Below are 6,803 nucleotides of genomic sequence, written 5' to 3' on the forward strand. Positions count from 1 at the left end.
TGTTTGAATGAAAGCACAAGACAGAGAGCATTACGAACAGACATTACAATACTGTGAAAAATATCTCTGTGTCTATAACTATAATGTGGAGGCTTGTACTTTTAAATAACATTTGGACTCCATCCACTTTGCCCCTAGGAATATTGAATACATCTTTTTTTTTGGGGGGGGGGTTGTTTTAACCCTCACAGGTTGAAGCTCTAGCTCTAAATCTGTTGAATAGGCCCATTACAAATCCTGTCTCAGTTTGCGCACACAAGTTTGAGAATGGACGACCACTTCAGGGCTTTGCAGCTGTTCCATCTGTTCAGTGGCATCCATCTAATGCCCATCTATCAACCTGCTCCCTCACCGCTCCCTCTCTTGTCAAACTTTACAAACTTCTGCTTCTCAGGCTGCAAGATAGAGGGAGGAGTGGATCAGCAGCACTAAGGACATCAAAAATGTTACATGACACTTACTTTCACATCAATGATGTGTCTTGACAAAGGACTCCCCCTGGAAGCAATTCTTCCTGTTCTGCTCATTGTAAGGCTGTTGCTTAGTTTTACCCCACATCATTCCCACATCTAGATCAGTTTTAACTGCTGTTGACACTTTTAAGCCATTTCTCACAGGATAATAAATGAAGGTATGGATAGTTTTTGGAGAGCTGATTTTCAGAGGGGGTGACACCAATAGTTGTGACTCATATTTTTGGATTTGAAATGTTTAGGTAAATGAATGGTGGAGGAACAAGATAGGGAGAGGGAAAAGGGAGGGGAGGGATGGGCAGAGGAACAGAGAAAAAAATTATTGATGCAAAAATAGCTAGAGTCAAACAATTTCACTTCAGTGGTCGTATTTAGACCAGCTTTCATTTTCTGCATGTTGCAGTGCTGTGGGCTTAATAGTCGTTTTGGGTCACTGAAATAATGGTCTTGCACTGCTGGCTACACCACTACATCTACACCTACAACAGCTATTCTTATTTCTATAATTTCTGCACATGGCAACTGTGGTATGGTGAAAGTACGAAAAGATCATGGCCACAATAGTCTCGCATTGCCAGACCTTCCTTCACAGCAATGCAGAGGAAGGTCTGACTAGTACAAAAAGTATTCCAGGATGGCAGAAAAATGTGCTCTGGTTTATAGGCTAGACACCTAACGGAAATGGCGTTGGGAAGGAACTTGCCTTGATGTAACATGTGTGAAGGCGATGGACATTCAACCATAAAAAGTGACATTAGGCAGAATTTTCAGCGCCAATGGACCAATCCCAACTGGAACATTGTGGATTTAGATGATGGCCACAGTAAATGGAAAGGCATTGCTTGCCATGTGCAGGTCTGTGACAGGAGGAAAGTTTCTGTCTCCTGTATCAAAGTCAAACGTGGTACACACCAGTCCACCACCCGAAGCTCCACATCCTTAGTTTCCATATCCCTACATAACACACACACACTTCCTGCGTTGGCACGAAAACATTAGCATTGGACGTTCATCGTGAGGTGCAGATTTGTCCAATGTGAATGAAGTTCCTAGAAAACTGGGCTAGGCTGGAGGATCTTTGCTTATGGTCATGGTCTAAGTGTATATAATTTTAAACAAGCCTTAAGTAGCTTCAGCACCACAAATAAAAAGGCTTGCAAGCTAACTTTGGTATTGAGGAGTGGTTTCCCACAATAAATGACAAAGCCCCCTCTGAAGACAACAAGGGAGGCTTAACAAAGCAGTAGCAAAAAACAATGAGGAAACAGGAGGCAAGAAAGGGATAAAGAGAAGAAGGAAGCAATGAAAAAGGAAGGATTGAAATTAAAACGACGAAAAAGGACAACAGGATATGCAGATAACGAAAAAGTGATCAAGATTGAGGAGGGTAGAGGGAATGAAGAGCAGCTGGATGGGAGGGAGTAAAAAAGAAGGCAGGAAGGAGGGGGACAACAGAGGGAGGGAAGACAGATATGGGCTGAAGACAAAGGAGGGACGAAGGAGGGAAGAAAAGAGGAGGGGACTGGCGTAGATGAGGAAGGAAGGAAGGACTGAGGAAGAAGAACAAAGTGAGAAAAGGAATAAGCATGGTCAACATTGAGGAGAGAGGGATGGTTGAAACGAGTGAGGGATGAAGAGAGGGAGGCTGTGACGGGGAGCCATTAATAATTTATGATAGCCTCAGCTTTTCAAAGCAGCCCAGCGGTCCCGCTCCCTGCTTTCCCCTGACGTTTAATTTGTCTGAAAATCAGCAAGCGTGGAGTCTGATTATCGTCTCCGTCTGCCAACGCCTCTGCTTCAATCTCCCTGACACCGAGGTGAGATCACAAGCTGTTCGGTACACACATGTCAGCCTGGAATCCTTTAGGTCAAAACTATCTCGTCTAGAAGCTGCGTCCAGAAAGACATGAAGTATCTCTCTGTAAAACATCTCTGAACCCCTCAGTGCTACCTGAAATGAAACGCTCAAATACAGACCAAGATCTTATATCTCATTCCACGTATGAGCCCGTCATGTTGACAGGAAAAATTGCAGCAGCAGGCAAAGTGCCCTTGTCCTAGCTCACCCAGTATAGTTTTATGGGCTATTTGATGGGCCTATTTTTGAATGGGGGAAGAAATTACTTGGTCTCCTAGAGTAAAGTAGCTTCTCTTTTTAGTGTGTCTCATGTGCCAGAATATTTTATCAGCTGCTGTTGCATGCAGCAGACTCGGGATTAGACTTTTGGAAATCTTCCCTTATATTAGAAAGTAATGCATCTGCACTTTATCTGCAACGGAGCAATCCCGGAAGTGTAACGTTGTGGATATAGACCAGGTTCGAGGTTGTACCAGAATAGGTTTACATTGTTTAATTTTCAAAAAACACCATATTTTTGTTGTACTGCACATTGATACAAATCCTGTTTTCACCCTGTGTGTTTAGGTCTCTGTTTTAGCAACAGAGTGAGACTTTTCACTTCTTTACTGTCTTTGTTGGGAGACGCACACGTGCAGTAGCTAGGTAAGATAACATCCGCATTGCTAACTGTTTTTACAACTTTGGTAAGTACAAGGCAGGATCAGCTGGGATACTTCTTCTAAACAAGGGCACACTTGTGGTGTAAAAGTACCTGTATCTCACTAAAAACAGCATGGATGTGTTTCTTCCAAATTTGAATGCATGTGGAAGCACCAGAGTCATAAAATAACACCCCAAATCACAGAAAATTTGATTTTTTTTCATTATATAGGCCCTTTAAAACAGCTGCAGCACACACAAGACGGAATCGCATTACCATACAAAATGAAAAAATACAGAAACAGAAACAATCCACAGAAACAAGACCAAAAAAATAAACAGCCACACAGACGTTACAAAAAAGATGCCAAAAAAGGGGTGAGCAAGATGGTACATGACATTTGAATAATCATCAATGTGGTTGCAGGTCTGTCCTTTCATCAAATGGTGTTTATATGTCGGTTTGAAATGGGTAATTGAGGTTGAACCTCTGATGCAATGTGGGATCTCCTTCCAGATTGTGTGTATGTGTGGAAAAAAGGATGTCTGACTATAGCTGTTTTTTTAAACAAATGCAATGCGACATTGATCTCATGATGTGTTCTTGTCATGTGCATTTTGGAAGTAGAGCAGTATGTCTCAGAGGGGAGTTATCGTTTTGGATCTGAAAGTAAATTTGAATGGCTAGATTATGCATTCTGGAAAATCAAGGCATTTGAATGAAAAAGTGTAGTGGTCCAAAGATATCCTCTGTTTTATCATCTTGCTATTGGTTCAATGGTTTCCTCTGTGGTGAGGGGACGACAGTGGGATATTGTTAAATGAATGATTGCATTTGTCTACTTAACATAGTTGTGTTATTCTGATGTGTACATTTTTTCTTTTGAGCTGCTGCAGCACAGAAATTTTCCACAGTGCAGGATTAATGAAGTCTATCTTATCTTATCTCCATCCCTTTTCCTGAAGCTCTTTGAACTCAGCCTCACCTAACCTACCACCTGCATAGTTGATTCTAGGGTGAGCTAACCTGAGAAAGCAACATTCACACTCTGTTTCTGAAAATACCATCAGATAGACCAGTTACTGCTAACATTGCTATTTATACATATACTGCATGTGTACCCACAACAATAGGCACCCCAAATATTATAAAAATGTAACTCACTGCAGAATAATCTTACCTGTTGTTCTACACCTTAGGAGTGCAGCCCTTAATCCTTTATCAGACAAACCTGCACTCTCCCGTCCTGACTGTGAGTGGACGTGGGTTTTGCGGAGCTCGGGGTTGGTTGCTTCTACTTCTCCCACCATTTGCCTTTCACATGGATGACTCGGCTACCAAAGAAATTTGGCTTCTTTCAACCAGTTAGACTCTTTTTTTAGCTCAACTGCTCTTAGCCATCTTGAGGCGCAGTTGGCTGGGTTATTTTCGGAACTGACAAGTCACGATTGTTCAGGATTTGTGCTTGAGTTTATGCGTCGGATCCGGTTTGCTCTTGACGTCCTTGTTCACATAGGCGAGGAGCATCTTTGAGTCTGTCCAGTAACACTCTTACAGGTTTTTAATCTCAAAATCCTTTTTGGCAAAGTCACCATTTTGGACCAAAGTCACAGCTGATGACAATTTAAGTCTTGGGATAGTTGTGTGTTTGTCAGGGGCTACTCTGGCCATCCCAATGACGAGTGAGCAAATAATCTGTCCTGTTTCACTTTTGGCTCGAAGATACGAGCATGCATCATATCCACTGAGACTTGCATCTGAAAAGTTGTGCAGCTCATATCGCCTAACCTTACCAAAGCTGGAATGTAGCTTCTTGGAATCTTTAGAGCTGTGAAGTGAGGAAATCCTTGATCGTCCCAGCCTACTTTGTTTCTGAATAACGTTTTTTGGCAATTAGTATGAAAAGTAGCCACAAACCGCAATGGATCATAGACTGAGGCTACAGTAGCGAGAACCTCTCTCCTTGTCAGTGGATTTTCTTTGTTCGTCCCTGAATTCATCAGCTTCAACGCACCACTGAACTCCAAGTGCTCACTCGATGTGAAGATCTCCTAGTGCCATGTCTAAATACTTGGCTTAGGCACGTTCTGAAAGTGCTATTGCAGCAATCACTTCTTTTTTAGCCGGAGGTTTCCTGTTCTGCACAAGACTCTTAACTCTTCCACCAGATGTATGGCTTCAGCGGATGACCATACACTTAGCTTGTCCAGCTCCTCTGGATGAAATTGATGGACTCTTTGCTTAATCTTCCACAAGCCTGCGATGCCAGATGCTGAACTCCGAAGTCGGAGCAGCCAGGGGATGAGCTGCCCCAAACAGGTGCACCTTCATTCTGTACACTGACGGGTTAGAGTCCAGATCCCCTTTGTCCCACTAGAGAAACCGTGGGTAGTCTTGATTCTCCTTTGCAATATGAAACCGATGGAACATCTTCTCAACGTCACACATTATGGCAACTGGACCCTTTCCAAATTGACATAACACTCCAACTAATGTGTTGGTCAAGTTTGGCCCGGTCAAGAGGGAAGTTCGAAGTCGTTGCTCTAATGAAGTGAGTCTATGAACTGCACATTATTTATTGTCTGGTAGATTTGTTTTTTCCATCTTGAGAGGAAGTGGGCGCTCATGATGGCAGTCTTTCTTCTGCCTCATGCCTTCCTTTGTCTTAAGCAAGAAGAGAAGGTCTTCGTGAGAAACTGGGTCATCATCTGTAGTGTGATCTGTGAAGGACCTTGATTATGTCTGTTAATTTGATCTCTTTGACACGAGTTTTGCAGACAAAGTGTACTTCTTTCTTTAGCTCCATGGATGTTTGCTTGGCAGGTGTCACTTGTCGCATTATGATTCTTTGACTGAGTCCTATTGCGTTGCTGTAGTCACTTGCTGGATTCAAGCAGCCGACAACGCTCCAGCTGAGATCGGTTTGCTGTGCATATGGAATATTTTCTTCACCACACAGAATCTCTTGGAAGAAGGTCTTGATGACAATTGTAGCAGCAGACCTTCTTTGCAGTCCAGTGGTGGTGGATTCTTGTCCACCAATTGCTTCAGATGAGGCCATTTTAGAGCTGTTTCAGCGTTTGGAATGTGCGATCTGTTTGCAGGAATAAACTCTTGTGTGAAGAGTGGTAGCAATGGGGTCCTTTTTTCTAAGTTGTGCCCTCTCACTTGTAGATTTGTCAGTTTATGGCATGGTACGACATTGTGGACAGACGCAAGCTGACACTTTCCTTGTATGTGTTGAGCTCATGGGCCGCCTCGCCTGAATCCCTGTGAGTGTCTAGAACTTCTTGATCCAGCTATTTAATGGACGAAACCCAGATTGGCACAATTGGGGACATTTGTGTGTTCAGGCCTTTGCTGGAATTTTCATCATGCAAACATGTTGAATGTCTCTCCTGAGATATTTTACACAATCTTGAACAAACTTTCTGCGCTTAGCGAGGGCTTGTCCTGTTCTTTTGCAGAAGATGCCTGATGAGACGTTTCATTGCGTTATGTTTGTGGACAGTGTCTTTGCTTGAATAGTTTGACTTCACAGCTGCTTTGGTTTCCATACTCTTAAGAGCTTGTATTGAGGAAATAGGATCACAAGCAAAATTGGCTTCCTTCGATAGAGAGTCTACAAACACTTTGAATGGAGGGTACTGAGAAGTTGCTTGTCTGGCTTCCATGGCTTTGCAATTACAACTGGATACCAGCCATTCCGGCAACTTCAGCAGAATTTTTTGACTCTCACTGCAGTCATTAAGAACATTCAGTGACTTAATGTGAGGCATTGCAGCTTTGCAGCTCCGGAGAAAGTCTGCAAAATCTCTTAGCTCAACCA

This window comes from Etheostoma cragini, chromosome 7 (genome assembly GCF_013103735.1).
Source record: "Etheostoma cragini isolate CJK2018 chromosome 7, CSU_Ecrag_1.0, whole genome shotgun sequence".
NCBI lineage: Eukaryota > Metazoa > Chordata > Actinopteri > Perciformes > Percidae > Etheostoma > Etheostoma cragini.